Source organism: Crinia signifera, chromosome 8 (assembly GCF_055691185.1).
Source record: "Crinia signifera chromosome 8, ASM5569118v1, whole genome shotgun sequence".
Taxonomy (NCBI): domain Eukaryota; kingdom Metazoa; phylum Chordata; class Amphibia; order Anura; family Myobatrachidae; genus Crinia; species Crinia signifera.
This window is the reverse complement of record NC_139224.1, coordinates 120,614,789-120,631,577: the sequence shown is the minus strand read 5'-3', so window position 1 is coordinate 120,631,577 and position 16,789 is coordinate 120,614,789.

The following is a 16,789-nucleotide window of genomic DNA, read 5'->3' as shown; positions in this document are numbered from 1 at the left end:
TAATTGCTATGTTCTAATGATCATTCCACAGCTGTTGTTTTGTCTTTCAATGTACTTCTGCTAAGATTGTTCATCCTTTTAAAGTGTATAGATGTATTATTTTATATTATTTGATGCACCATTTCTTATCTTATTGCATTAGGATTACTTAATGAATATAACATTGTTTTTATTTTTGTTATTTTGAGCAATCCAGCTCTAATTATAAAAAAATAATCATAGTTTTCCAGTTACTCCAATGGATATTATTATTATTATTATTATTATTATTATTATTATTATTATCCTCCTTTATTTATATAGCCACATAAGGGATGCCAATAGGCAAAATAAGTACACAGTGGGTTACAGTTCAAGACCATGTAGGACAAGTACAGGTTATATAAACATAGATACAACAGCAACAACTCTGAAATAAGTACAGGTTGAGTATCCCCTATCCAAAATGCTCGGGACCGCGAGCATTTCGGATAGGGGAATTTTCCGGTTTTTAGAATATTTTTTTGCAGCCATACCTACCTGTCCCCTGATGGTCCCCGGGCGTCCCTCTGCGTCCGCGCAGTCCCCGGGCGTCCACAGCAGGCCTCCAGCATCTTCTCCTGGTCTCCAGCGGTCCCAGGAATGCATTGCGCGAGTGTGCGCGCGCACCGGTGACGTCACCGGCGCACTCGCACAATGCATTCCTGGGACCGCTGGAGACCCTGGAGAAGATGCCGGAGGCCTGCTGTGGACGCCCGGGGACTTGGTAAGTATGAAAAGAGGGTTAGGGGGTTAAAAAAAAAAATAAAAAAAAATTTGAATGATTCCAAAAACCACGGTCTTTGGAATAATTCGGATAAGGGATGTCCGGATACCGGATACTCAACCTGTATAAGGGTGGCAGAAAACCTGAGGGATTTGATGCTGTCAAAAGGAGTATGGAGCAGAAGATATTTTAACCCTTTGAGTGCCAATGTCGCTATCAGAGATCCTCAAAATATCTGCTAAAAATGCCTGCATCCGCTCAGGCAATACATACAATAGACCACATGCTCCGATATTCACAATGAATTACCTGTACTCTAACCCTTGTCTTTCCCTCTCACACCCCCCCCCCCCCACACACTTCTTGTCACTTTGTTTTGATTTATTTGTATATATTTTTTTCTTTTTTGCTATTGTATGTAGAAATGTGTTTGTTTTGTATTTGTTATATGAAACACACAATTATACTGTCTGATGTTTTGCCTTTAAGATACACAAGATATTTTGGGTGCAATTTACTAAGATGTGAAATACACTTCACAGGTCATGTTGCTATGGGCAACCAATCAGAAGCTACAGTACTTCTTATTTATTTACCACCCTCTAGAACAGGGGTCTTCAACCTTTAAGACAGCGGGGGCCACCTAAAAAATCCAGTGAAGCCCGAGGGCCACTAAACTCTACTGCTGTATTTCGGACAGCCCCATAGAATCACAGCTCCCCTATAACGTCAGCACAGTCCTTCATAGATAGTTGGGACAGCCGCCCATACTCAGCACATAACCCCCCACACACACATACCCCAATAGTCATCAGCAGCCAATTTGGGTTCCAGTGCAAACAGTAAAATATGTGCCCCCCCCCCCATATATAGTTTTATATTGAATACCTTGCATGCGCCGTAGGCGCACTCCCAAAAAGGGGTGTGGCCTAATTATAAGGGGCGTGGTCTAATTATAAAGAGTGTGAACTAGCAGGAAAACAATTACCTGACACCTCTTTTGCAACCTGCATGACCAGACATTGGTTACCGCAGGAATGGTCGTTGTCCTCGCACGCTTAAGTTGACTGAAGGCTGCACAGTGACATATAAACATGAAGGCCCACACAGTGAACTAGTATGCCTCACAGATCAAACCCAAACAATGAAAGGGTACTTAAATCAATATACACTGTTACACTGTTTATCTGTAATACCCATTAAACATTGTGCATCACACCATAGAGTCCATTAGACATTATGCCACACACCGTAATACCTGTTGTACATTATGTCATACAACGTAATGCCCATTACACATTATGCCGCACACCGTGATGCCCATTACACATTAATCCACACAAAATTATGCCCATTGCACATTATGCCCCACACTGATGCCCATTATGCCACAGACCATAATGCCAGCAGTACTCCTGCTTATACATATGATGCCCCAGCAGTGCCCCTCACCAAATGCCCCAGCAGTGCCCCCACACAATGCCCCAGCAGTGCCCCTCACACAATGCCCCAGCAGTGCCCCTCACACACAATGCCCCCAGTAATGCCCCACACACAATGCCCCCAGTAATGCCCCACACACAATGCCCCCAGTAATGCCTGCAGCTTTGCCAGGTCCCCTGCTCCTGCCAGCTGTACCTCCTCATCCTGCCGGGTCACCTGCTTCCACCATCCATGCCTCCTCCTGCAGTTTTGCCGGGTCCCCTCCGCCAGCTGTGCCTCCTCCTGCAGTTCAGGGGCCGGGTCCCCTGCTCCCGCCAGCTGCGTCTCCTCCTCCCGCAGCTTCACTGGGTCCCAACTCCCCAGCTCCCACCAGACGGGCCTCCTCCTCCCTCTGCCGCGCTGGATCCACTCCTGTGCCCTGCCTGCAGCCAATGAAAATCGGGTAGGCGGCACCCTGGGGGGACTCCATTACGCTGCCTCCCTCGGCAGCGTTTTCTTTTACTTTAAAAAAAAATCCTGTGCATGGCGGGCAGGGGGCCACTGAGATCTGCTCTGCGGGCCACTCGTGGCCCGCGGGCCATGGGTTGAAGACCCCTGCTCTAGAAGATAGTAGACAGGATGTGATTGGTTGTCCATAGCCACATGACCTGTGAAGTGTATTTCACATCTTAGTAAATTTCACACAGCATGTTTTTGAAAATAAAAATAAAGAGTCTATAAAAATGCCTGCGCCACTCATAGCGACTGTTCTTGTTTTGGATGCAATATTTAACTAAACTACAATTAATTGACTTGGCTGTAAATGTGTTTATTCATACTAAAGGAACAGTCACTGTGAGCGCTGCTGGCATTTTTAACGGATATTTTGAGGATCTCTCACAGCAACGCTGGCACTCAAAGGGTTAACTAAAAGCACATGAGGAAAGAGGGCCCTATTACACGTACTTTATATTCTTTAAAGTGTAATTAGTATTTTTACTCATTAGCATATAAACTATCAAGGGCTCTGGAATCAAAACTGAATTTTGACATTTAAAGAACATTTCAGAATTCCAACTTGATGAGTAAGCATTTAATACTGACATATATCACTTCAACAAGCTAAGCTTTTGCTGACATGGATCTACTGAGATGATCTATAATTGCAGTACAGTGTTACACTTCTCATAAGTAATGATAATTCCTTGTTAAAAATTTCCACCCACATTTAAAACTACAATATATTCTCAAGTGGGTAAAAAAGATCATTTTAAGAGACTACTTTGTAGTTGAGAAAGAATATATTTAATATTTATCAGTCGTCGGTTTTCCAGATAGCTGTGTAATTGTTGCAACAAGCTAAAAAACACCCCATAGTATTGGCTGCCTCCGTAGTGCTGTTGTAGTAAATTGGGTACAAAAATTATAATTTGACATATACTAACATGAAGAAATGCCTAATAAGTAAAAGATGACGTACAGGAACAAAGTTAGAAATATAAATTTTACTACTGTATTGTTATTCATTATTTATATTGCACCACAAGGGTTCCACAACACTTCACAAAGTGCATAAACAAATGAGTAAAACAAAAAAATCTGTGAATTACAGTAAAAGACACTGGGGCAGATGTATTAAGCCTGGTGAAGAGATAAAGTGGATCTAAAATGAGAGGAGATAATGTACCAGCCAATCAACACCCAACTGTAATTTTTTCAAATGATTGGCTGGTGCGTTATCCCATTTCATTTTATCTCCACTTTATCTCTTAACCAGGCTTAATAGAGTACATCTGCCCCAATGCATGATGAATACAAGATTTATAAACATTGCCACATTTGCAGGTGTGTCTCCACTAGAAGGTATGGTTAACAATGTGCACTCCCGCAGGTCCTTAGTGATATCCTCTGACATCTGTACATGCAGGATGACGAAGAATATCGCTAGCGGAAGCTATACTGTGGAATACAGCATTGCCCTCCTTCCTCCCCACTGTAGTTCTTTGTTGCTGGAATCGGCAAGTGTGTATACCCTTGCCAATACTGACACTGCGATTGGTCCCCGTCCCCACCAATATCGCACAATATCATCTAATGTGTAATCAGGTTGCACTTAAATTAACTTCAGGGTGGCAGAAACTTAACTTCACCACAGGCAAAATGTGGCATAAACATGCAAAGGTGCTGTCAAGTGGTGTGAGACTTCCACCGGGACATAGACTACCAACTCACCCACCCCTTGGGCATAGACTGATGCCCACCCCCTACTCCTACCAATGTCTCAAAATGGAGACAACCAAACTCAAAATGGAGGAAAAAGCATGATGGCCAACCTGACTTAACTAAGATTCAAGGAACTTTTTATCTTTGAATAGAATTGTGATGATTAAAATACAGTAATTGTATCCTGCTAGGTAGTTTGTTTGGTCTGGGAACACTTATTACCACATTCCATCCAAGTGCAGAATCTCATGCATCAATCCATCCTAATGCAGAATGAGATGAGGATTTAATACAGTGGTTCCCAAGCTCCTGTGAATCAGGTGCCCTAGAAAATCAGATTTATTTTTAAGGCATCCCTTGGTCAAAAGTTTCATATTGAGAAATTTGGAAAAAATATAACATGAAGTAAATTGTGGTTATAAGTCATCCTTTGGCTCAGTTACATAGAAACATAGAATTTGACGGCAGATAAGAACCACTTGGCCCATCTAGTCTGCCCCTTTTTTAAACAGTTATGAGGTGAGGGACAGGATTCACAGGTTGTCCACATATTTTATGAGTGGAAGCCACAAACACTGGTTTTGCCTATTACGTTGACCATAAATAATTTGAGTTGTTCTTGGACCTACAACCCGAGACACCCTTACAAGTGTTCCAATTCAACTTGCCAGGATGGGAACAATGGTTCAGCACAGGATCGTGAGTTATTAGATGTAATAGCCTGTGACTTGCAGGCTTTGGCAAATTCCTACCGGGTCTCCACAATATTTAAGAGCGACAATCGTTTAAATGCCTACATCAGGTTGGTTTGGCCTTTTAAATAATTTCTCCTTGGAATCATTGGACAGACTCTCCTGGAAGGAGTCTTCCTGAGTACTGAAGGAGTTAAACATTTGGTATTTGGTACATCTCACTATCCACTATAATGTAAGCTCAAACTCATCCAAACAGGCAGAGTGACTAGTTTCAGTGATCTTAATCTCTAAAATATTCCAGACAGTCTTAAAGTATGTAGCGGCAGGACCTGTTTGGACGAGGTATATATACAATAGCTAGATCTGTACACTAACACTGTTCTCAATGATTTGTTTTGCATTTATATTGGGCAACAGTTTACTGCAAATAGTTTATTCTATGTTTTCTTTATAATGCTGTCTGTGATCTACCGTGCGTAAAAAATACCTTTCCCTTCCTGATATCCTGTTTTTATTGCATAATTGACTTGTCACACTGAGGGCCAGATGTACTAAGCTTCGAAAGTGATAAAATGGAGAGTGATAAACAACCAACCAATCAGCTCCTGCCTGACATTTTTCAAACACAGTCTGTGGCATGGCAGATAGGAGCTGATTGGCTGGCTGATTATCACTCTCCATTTTAGCACTTTTGAAGCTTAGTGCATCTGGCCCTGAATCTTTAGACAAAATCTAGTATTATATAAAGTGAACCTAAGGGCCAGATGTATCGAGCTTAAAAAGTGATAGTGGAGAGTGATAAACAGCCAGTCAATCAGCTCCTACCTGTCATTTTTCAAACCTAGACAGTAACGACAGATAGGATCTGATTGGCTGGCTGTTTATCACTCTCCATTTTATCACTTCTTGAAGTTTAATAAATCTCACCCTAATGAGCATTTAATTTAATATCATATTATTAAAATTATCCAACAGCAACTGGCTCTGTGGGGAAAAGTAATTGCCCCGTACATTTACTAACTGTAATGAATATATCATGGTACTTCCCATAAGTTAAATATGTCTTCAGGGCGTCATTTGCCCCTATGACACCTGGTGCGTCAATTGGAAAGCTCTACGTGCGCCTAAGGCATGCCCCTCCAAAAGGGGTGTGGCATCACAGGAAGGGGCATGGCTTTGCTGTGATTGCAAGTGCCGGCTCCTACACAGGACTAGCTGATTTACATAACGTTACAGTGCACCAACATAATGGTCTGTGTTTCTGGGTTTGGGCTAGGCCCCTTATCTCCAGTGAAGGGCAATCCTAATCATACTTACCTACTTTTGAAAATGCACTTCAAAGAGATAGTGAAGGTGGCACCTAAAAGCAAGGACATGTACTGCTACATCTGAGAGGGGTGTCATAAATGATGAGGCCTCACATAATAAACACTACACAACCAGTTAATGATATCAGCAGTGACTCCAGTGGATGATATTATGCATACACCCTGAACAATATCATTCAGTGATGTCTCCAGGACCCCACTGAACATGCGGGCCATTCGCTACATAGCCAAAAATTGACCTGCATGTTGTTCAACCAATGGAGAGAGGGGGATGGGGTGTGTCTAACAATGAGCAGGAGCGTGCAATGATAATGATATTGAGCATACCCTTTTATAAAACAAATATGCTCAAAAAGGCCCTTCTGAGTGATATCAATAAAAAACTGGTGGTATATATAAGGTGTTAGTATCTACTCTACTTGTTAAAGAAATACATTGATACATGTCAGGCCTTCTTCATGTATTGTGTTTTACAAGCGGTTTCATATAAATGACCATGAAAAACCTTATTTAAAATGCATGTAGCCATATGGATCATTGTGCTTCATAATCAAATTACTGGTACCATCACCAATAGTGTGTGTGTGTGTGTGTGTGTGTGCTGCAGTCACTGTCTCCTCATTGCAACTAATGCTGTGTAGCCATAAAACATGAGTTCTGTGTGCTGGGTATGGGGGTTGAGGGTGCTGGGTGTGATGCTAATGCACATACTATATATATATATATATATATATATATATATATATATATATATATATATATATATATATATATATATATATATATCCAGCTAAAACTTTCCAGCAGTAGCTTGTTTCTCCCTGAGCAGGAAGTCCTCATGGTTGATTCTAATATCAGGTGGATATAAGGACCAAAATCGAACCCCAATGATCCCGCGCTGCAACCTAAAGCCTAACCTTTTAACGAGTAGCCTAACCTTCCCATGCTGCACCCTAAACCCTAACCTTCCATCCTGCAGCCTAATCTTCCCCTGCTGCAACATAAACTCTAACCTTCACTCCTGCAGCCTAAAGGGCCCCATACATCAGCAATTAATTGTGACAATTTTCAGATATGGAGATGATTGCCACAATTAATTTTAGATGTGTGGGCTCCCCCTTTTGGAAATCACAATTACAATCGCCAATCGATTGCTTAATCAGGTTTTTAAACATGCTTAATAATCTGGTATTATATGCGGTTCTTTTTTAGATGTGTGGGCATTCCCAATTCGTCTTCTTCATCTATTTACATTAAGAACAGCTGAAATGACAATCGATTGGGCAATTTCCAGATATGAAGATGCAATCTTTAGATGGAAAAATCTGCCGATCACTGAAAAAAACTGTAATGTGTGGGCAAAGTCGGATAGATCTGAAAATCCATTTATCTGGCCAAAATATCCCTATATCTGAAAATCCATAAATTGTGATTGCTGATGTATGGGGCCCATTACCCTCCCATGCTGCAGCATAAATTTTACCCTAACCTTCACTTCCACCACCTAACTCTCCAGTGCTGCAGCCTAAACGCTAAACTTCATTTCCACCACCTAACCCCCCCATGCTGCAGCATAAACCCTAACCTTCCATCCCACAATCTTACCTTCCCGTGCTACAGTCTAAACCCTAACCTTCACTCCCACAACCTAACCCATGCTGCTGCCTAAAGCCTAACCTCATGAGCAGCCTAACCCTTCTGAGCTACACCCTAAATCCCAACCTTCCATCCTGCAGCTTAACCCTCCAGTGCTGCAGGCTAAACTCTAACCTTCACTTCCACCACCTAACCCCCCCATGCTGCAGCATAAACCCTAACCTTCCATCCCGCAGCCTAACCTTCCTGTGCTACAGTCTAAACCCTTAACTTCACTCCCGCAGCCTGAACCCTAACCTTCCCTCCCGCAGCCTAACCCTGCCGTGCTGCAGCCTAAACCCTAACTACCACCACCCCCCCCCCATGTACCTAATCTCCCTATAACCCTAACCTTCTCTCCTACAGCCTAAACCCTAACAACTTTATGTGTACACCATGGGTGAAATGTAACAGGATGAGAGATTTAAAAAGTGAGATATTTGGTAAGAAATCTCCAGTTTTTTTCAAAGCGGCAATCATTTACACTGCAAATTCAAACTGGTTGAACAGTGTAAATTATTGCTGCTTTAACAAAACTGGCGATTTCGTACCAAATCTCTCACTTTCTGATCTCTCATCCTATTACATTTCACCCTTTGTATCCACAGTGGATGTAATTTTTTCTAGATCTTCCTCTGTCCACCCCCTGCCACTGCGCAGCATCAGCCAGCTTCTTAATAATCCATGTAGTATTATAATCCATGTAGTAAAGGTGATTGTATGCAGTATAACTAACTATGGTGTGAAAGGGGGAGGGTGGCCTTGACATGAGCTTGCTTCAGGTGTCATGGCTCCACACTACATCTCTGGATCAAAGTAACCAGAAACAGTCACATATACGTTCACTTAAAATGTGTATTTTTTTTTCCCATAAAAAAATTAGTTGGTGTTATCAAAGTCTTATACCAAAAAAAAGATGTCGCCTTTGGTGGTGGTCATGAAGGGTCTGGAGATAATCAGCTGGGCTGTGGCGTCTGGGGGGGAATAGGAGGAGAAATGGGTTTTCCACCAATGCGCAAGTTGTAGATAATGGAAATATTCAGCCGGGGGTAAGGAGAACTGCCTTTGTATGATGGGGAAGGGAAGCAGAGAGTGACCCTCTAGTAAATCTCCTAGGGTTGTAATACCTCGTGACTTCCAGACATGTAGATTGAGGTTAGGTATAATCTTTGAGACAGTGCTGATAAGGATGTTGGGAATTAAGACCATAGGGGCTGGGAACATGACTAATAGTTGGTCCCAAGCAGACAAGGTTGCTTTTGTAGATGGGAGCAAAATTGACAGGAGTTTTCGGTAATTTAATTAAGTCAGCTAGAGGAATGTGGGGAATCAAAGATTGTTCAATAGTCACCCACCCAGTGTCAGAGTTAGCTCAAAATGTGTATCTTTTGATTCATGAAACTATAACTAACTTCAACAAAGTATAAATAGTGATACAAAATATCAAATATTTCTATAACAAATAATAATGAAATAGAAAAAACGGTACTTATGTAATATCTGGGCTCCCGTTTTTCTTATGAGACCGCGTCCCCTCGCGGGGCTCGCTGCGCTTGCCACACTATATAAAATCAACTCCATGCGTAGTTGGATAGTAGGGGTATGAAAAAATGGGGTGCATTTAACATGGGAGCCCAGATAATACATAAGTACCGAAAAAAACATGATGATAAGTAGTTTATTACATTTATTAAATTAAAGTGGGAACGATTAAAAGGAAAGACAGATGGTTGGGGTGGAGTAATAAGGAGTACATACTACTGCATGAGTATTGCATATGATGCCAGTACTCAGGTCCAGTGCTAGGGTGTTCGGCGCCCTCCTGCAAACTATAAATTTGCACCCTACCAAACTTTACAAAGGGACAGCGCACACAGAAAGAAAGACATGTGGTCTCACAAGGAAGGGGCATGGCCACACAATAGTACTCCCAGTCGAATACACAACACCATACCAGTTTGGTACTCTGTGTCAGAAAGGGAATTGGTGACCACCCCACCACCACAGTTAAATAGGGAGAGTGCGCGCCGAAGGCACGCATCAAAATGTAGGAGTGTGGCTTCATGGGGAAGGGACATGGCCATATAAAAGTACTATTAACATTGTAATGCTAATAACACATGATAGCACACACAGTAATGTCCATCATGTATTATGCTACACATCATGATGCCCCTTACACAATATGCAGCACACCGTAAAGCTCATTACCCATTATGCCACACACCATAATGCCCCTTACACAATATGCCGCACACCATAATGCCCATATGATATTATGACACATTATGCTCCATGCAAAGCCCCAAGTACTCCTGCATATGCCTTCAGTAGTAGCGCTGCTTATACATAATGGCAAAAGTTGCTGACAACAGTAACGCTGCTTTTATATATATATATATATATATATATATATATATATATATATATATATATAAAAAGACACTGCCTATATGCCCTCACCATTTACTGACAGTAGCAGCGTAACTTAAACTGTACATAATGCCCACACCAGTTGCTAACAGTAGTAGCACTGCCTATAAATATTCCCACACCAGTTGCCGACAGCAGTAGCGCTGCTTATACATATGCCAACATACCAGTTGCCAACAGTAGTGGTGCTGCCTATACATATTCCTACACCAGTTGCTGAGAGTAGTAGTGCTGCCTACATGCCCACACCAGTTGCCGACAGTAGTAGCGCTGCCTATACATATGCCCGCAGCAGTTGCCAACAGTAGTAGCTCTGCCTATACATATGCCCGCACAAGTTGCCGACAGCAGTAGCACTGCCTATACATATGCCCACATCAGTTGCCGACAGTAGTAACGCTGCCTATACATATGCCCACACCAGTTGCCATGTTGGAGACTGCCCGGTAGTGCTCTAAACGTCTAACACTGGTTTGTGAAGATCACATGTGCTGGCACAGATATTACAGTGGGAACAACACCACAGACCCAGAACAAGGTGTAGAAAACAGATACTGTAATCTCTGGATAGGGTGCCTGTATTGAGCCGCTCTGTCAACCTGCAACAATAAAAAAAAAGGGGTGTCACACCCATATAGGTAAACAAAAACAAGGGTAGTTGCGCAATACAATAGGTCAGTAGATGCAATAATTAAAAATAATTATTTAAGTAACAAAAAATTAACATTTATTGTTAAATAACACTTTAAAAAGAATGAGTAGCTTAAAATTAAACTGATAAAAAATTAAATAACATATATCTAGAATGGCTGCAATGATTTGTGCACATTTATATTGAATTATTTCAGTCACCTCATCTCCTTGTGTGTCCTTTTCTTTTTGGGCCCAAAAAGGTGCAATTCGTCCTGTTAAAAGGTATTAAATGGTATCCCTTCAAAGTACTTCCTCCAATCAAAGTGGCATTTCTCCGCAGAGATGGAGTATCGACTGTCTATTCTGCTGCTGGATCCATACGTCCTATTCTGCTGTCACTTTACAATGGCTCAACAAGGAACTGATCCGTGAGTGCTGGGAACCCACCCCTCCGCTGTTAGCCTGGGCTCTGCTGCCTCTGGGGAGGGGGAAGCTGCTCAGTGTTTATGCACTGAGTGGCTTTCCCCCCAGCCATGAATGCTATCATCGCTGTCCATACACGCTGGGCATCGTCGCCCAGTGTGTATGGACCTTTATTCAGATCTGATCGAAGTACAAATTTGTTCTCAAAATGGGCAAAACCATGTGCACTGCAGGTGGGGCAGATGTAACATGTATAGAGAGAGTTAGATTTGTGCGAGTTATTTTGTTTCTGTGCAGGGTAAATACTGGCTGCATTATTTTTTACACTGCAATTTAGATTTCAGTTTCAACGCATCTAACTCTCTCTGAACGTGTTAAATCTGCCCCCTCTGCAGTGCACATGGTTTTGCCCATTTTGGGAACAAAATTGTACTGCGATCAGATCTGAATAAGGACCATAGAACATTATGGTAGTCTTTCTTGTATTAGAAGGCTATCTGCGGCCATTGGGATGTTCTCTCTATTGTGCAGTCACTACGATGCTTTCTATATTGAATTGCACTTATTAGAAAGTTCTCTTTATTGTATGTCAGTCACTAAACGTATCTCTGTGTTGTACTCTAAGTTGGTAAGTAAAATGCTCTTGATTTGTGTGGTAAGTACTAGCAGGGCCGCCAAGAGAAATCCTGGGCCCCGGTACAACAACGTCCCTGGGCCCACCTGGAGGGGGTGTGACCACAGCATTTTTGGGGCATGCTCTGCTGCTCCTGCCTCGCGCCTGGAGGCACCAGGCACCCCCGCACCGCTGCTGTCTATCCCGCTTCTGGTCACCCTACAATGTAAGTAAATGTGCAGGGCAGCCAGTGTGGGGGGGACAGGCGTGTTTTTAGGGATGCCAATCCCAGGAATCCCAGGATTGAGCATTTTTCAATCCCAGCCCCGGGGATTGAAAAAAATGCCCCAGGATTGGCATCTCTACCTGTACCCCCGCCCCCACTACATCAATGCAACCCTGAACATCACTCTCCACACTACAAAATTTCTGATACCTTTACACACCAACCCTGCACACACTATCATCGCTACCCTGCACCCTTTTCCCCACACATATCGCCGCTATTCCTTGCACACACTACACTATTGCCACCACCCTGCACCTCCCTTCCCGTATATACTACACTACCAATACCCTGCACCCACCTCCCTGCACATACTACACTACCACCACTACCCTGCACCCTCAGAATACATTGCACTATCCTGCACCCCTCTCCGCACATTACATAGCCACTGCTCTGCCCCCTACTCTTCGCACACGCTACACTACCTTCACTATCCTGCTCCCCCTCCATGCACACACTACACTACCTCCACTACCCTACACCTCCCTACCATGCCCTACAACCCCCACACACATAAACTGCTGTTATCCTGCACCCCCCTTCCTGCACACTATACTGCTGTTACCCTGCAACCCCCTTCCTGCAAACTAGACTACTGCTGCCCTGTACCCCCTTAACTGCACACTGCACCGTTATTACCTTTTACCCCCCTTACTGCACACTACATTGCTGCTACCTAGCACCCCCTTCATACAAACTAGACTGCTGCTGCCACTTGCGCACCCGCCACTGACGACAAAAAAAAAGTGTTTATGTGTGTGTGTCCGGACCTGGGCTCCCCTGACTGGCCTATTATGACGTATTAACATATGTAACCACAAAACGGTAGGTGCTCCCAGGAAGTCACTGGGCATCATAGGCAAACGCAGGGGGGGTTTCTGGTTGCACAGAAACCCCCTTCCTCTTGACATGTGCATTAAATTATGACAACAATAGCACTGGTATATAATATGATCAATAGAGCAGCCACCACATCATGCAGTGTAAGGGACATAGCAGAGCTGCTGCACATGCCTAGTGTACCAGCTTCTTCTACCACATTTAGGGCCTTATTCTAGTTCACTCTTTCTGACAGAATCCTTCTTAGATGGACAAAACCATGTGCACTGCAGGGGGGGGCAGATGTAAAATGTGCAGAGAGAATTAGATGTTTTATTTTTACACTGCAATATTGATCTCACTTTGAAGTAAAACCCCACCCAAATCTAATTCTCTCTGCACAAGTAACATCTGCCCCACCTGCAGTGCACATGGTTTTGTCCATCTAAGAAGGATTTTGTCAGAAAGAGTGAGCTAGAATAAGGGCCTTACTGTATGTGTGGATCTGAGCCCTCAAACATCGCAATGGACCAGAGAGTAGCTGCCAGGAGTGGGAGATAGTGAGCTTAGAAAGTGCAATCAGTCAGTCCGAATCAGGCCCTTAATAAGGTTTCTTCTCATAGATGAAATTGGTCTTTCTTATTGATGCTGGCAGAACAGAGAGAACTCTGTGAGGGCACAATGAACAGATACTGATTACCAGTAGGGCTGGGGAATATGTGGAACTGCGGAGCATGCCCAGCACAGAATTAGCATATAGAGACAAATATTTTAAACCTGGTCAAGTGATAAAGTGGAAGGTGATAACACAGCAGCCAATCAGCTTCTAACTGCCAAGTTACAGGCTGGGCTTGGAAAATGACACATAGGAACTGACTGGCTGGTGCATTATCACCTTCCACTTTGTCACTTCTCCGGACTTAGTACATCTGCCCCAGAGTCTTTGAGGCTACATGGCAGTCAGTTGTAGTACAGGAACCAATGGGTATTCAGAGAAGACAGCACATGGTATACAGGAACTTGGATAGAGTACCAGCAGAGTAACACTGGAAATACCCAGGAGTATACAGGAGACTGCTAGGCATACCCACCAGTAGTGACTGGTGCTGGATAAGTCACTGAAACATATTGGAGTCTATAGGAAGTGAACCTTTCCCTATATAAGCATTTCTTTGGTGGCTCTTGGCTCTGTATCAGGATATTAGCATGACTCTAATGACCACCTCCCACTAATATTAACATGTTATCTTGGGTTTACTCCTGAGATGTTCCACCCTTTGAGGGTTTTCAGGTTCTTTACCTGTGCCAGGGGTCAGGGAACTTTTTTTATGTTTTACCCCAAGATATATTTAGATATGCCGACGTTACCCCCTTGTCTTGAAAGTAAGGAAATCATATAATTGTAATACACACTGTACCCCCAGAAATTGATGATAGATCCTGCTAGTACGGTACACAGCCTGGCAGCAAGTGATGGTGATGATGAATACCATGTATGGCTGTGTGTGGTACAAAATTTGTACCACACACAGCCATACATGGTAATCATCATCAATGGCTGCCAGGCTGTGTGTGGTATAGCCATTGATATTGTAATGTCCAGGCAACTATTAGTGTCAGTATTTCAAGATGATATAGAGGAGACTAGAGATGTGTACACTGCAGAGGCAGTACAGACTGTGCAACAACTTGTTGAATCTACTGAAGAAGCGTACGGCTTGGAGGCGGGGCCCGGGGCATCACGCAGGGAAGCGTGTTATACACAAGTGCCTGATGCACTGCACTGCGTCAGGTCCTTGAACACTGCAGTACTGTAACATACAGCGCAGGGCATGCATACAGAATCTATATATAGATTCTATATGCAATAAAATTACATTCCTGGGGTAATGGGCGGTCGCACTGGTGAGACACAGCCGGGCATGTATATAGATTCATATGCATGTCCGGCTGTGTCTTGGCAGCGTGACCGTCCATCACCCCCAGGAGTTTCAATTTTACCCCATTTGGGGTAATTTACCCCTGTTCCCTGATCACTGACCTATCCAATCCCTAATAACTCCATTACTGTTACCACTTATCCCTTTATCCTAATGGAGGAGGTAGACTGTGGTTCAATATTCTTATTTAATAATGTCACTTGCACTTCTTCCTGTCAATGTTTACAGCTTTAATTAACCACAAAAGCATAGGAATACAAATGTTGATATAGTCTTCCTTCAGTAAACTTGCTTTACTGGTATGCATTCTTCCTTATAAAGTAAGCAATTCTCCCAAGTCTTGTTTGCCTGAGCGGACTTTAAACACAGAGTAGCTCTAATAACTAATAGTAAAGTGCTCTGTTTCCATCAGCGGCTTACACAGATTCAGAAGAGAGATACTTACATGTCCTTGGTACCCTATATTGTTTCCTGAATACTCTGGCCTCTTTATCTGCCTTAATCAAGTTGAAACATCTTTATTAAACAAGCTATTCTGGCACAAGTTAAAATAGTACCAATTCTGCACTCACAGCCATCAAATGTCGACATTAGGGTGCTTCCTCTAAGGTAACAGATACTGTTCCACAAATATTAGTCCATAGGGCCACTTGGGTCCAATTAAGGGCACTCACCAATTTTTCAAGAAAATGAAAAAAGTTTTTTTTTACATCTCCATTTCCAAAGGTTCGTCTCCTTACACACAGGTAAGTGTTTTTTGGGTCTCACTTACCTGTGTGTAAGGAGACGAACCTTTGGAAATGGTGATGTAATAAAAAACTTTTTTTATTTTCTTGAAAAAATGGTGAGTGCCCTTAATTTAACCCAAGTGGCCCTATGGATGGCTCTTAATTGGACCTTAATTGGACCCGAGTGGCCCTATGGATATATATATATATTTTATTATAATTCCCTTTATAATCACACACAGTGAACTTTGCTATGGACAGGGAACACTGTTTCAGTCTGTAATAGAAACAGTGGCATTTCTCAATATATCATTTACAATAAAAATGCATGTGTTTGTATACCTTTGTATGCCTTGTGGGAAAAGTATGTATAATATCTGCAATCTAATCATTCATATCATCACAATATTTAACAAAGATTGTTGGTAGACTCCAAGGGTATGGGTATTTAATGCAGACTCCCAGTATGTGCACATATTATGGAGGTTATTTAGACCTATTTGCTATTGTGCATGTGTGAGATAAAACAGTGACAGAAATAGTGAAAATATCTAATCGCAATCCGCTTGCAATTTGGATACGAGGGAGAATAGACCCTGACAGTCGGAATCCCAACTGTCGGAGCGTCATCCGGCACCCAGTGTATGGAGGCTGATCGACAGGGGATGGTGGGTTTGGGGGTGGTAACAGCCCATTTTTTGGTAGTGGCAGATCAGCGACCAGGTCTGAATCAGGTCCTATGGGCAGTATCCACTTAGCTACGATAAAACATTGGGCACGAAAAGTTTTTTTAACAATGTTTTTAATTGTGATATCCAATTAGGATCCCAAAAACATACAGGTTCAATGAAAGTATTGGTTCT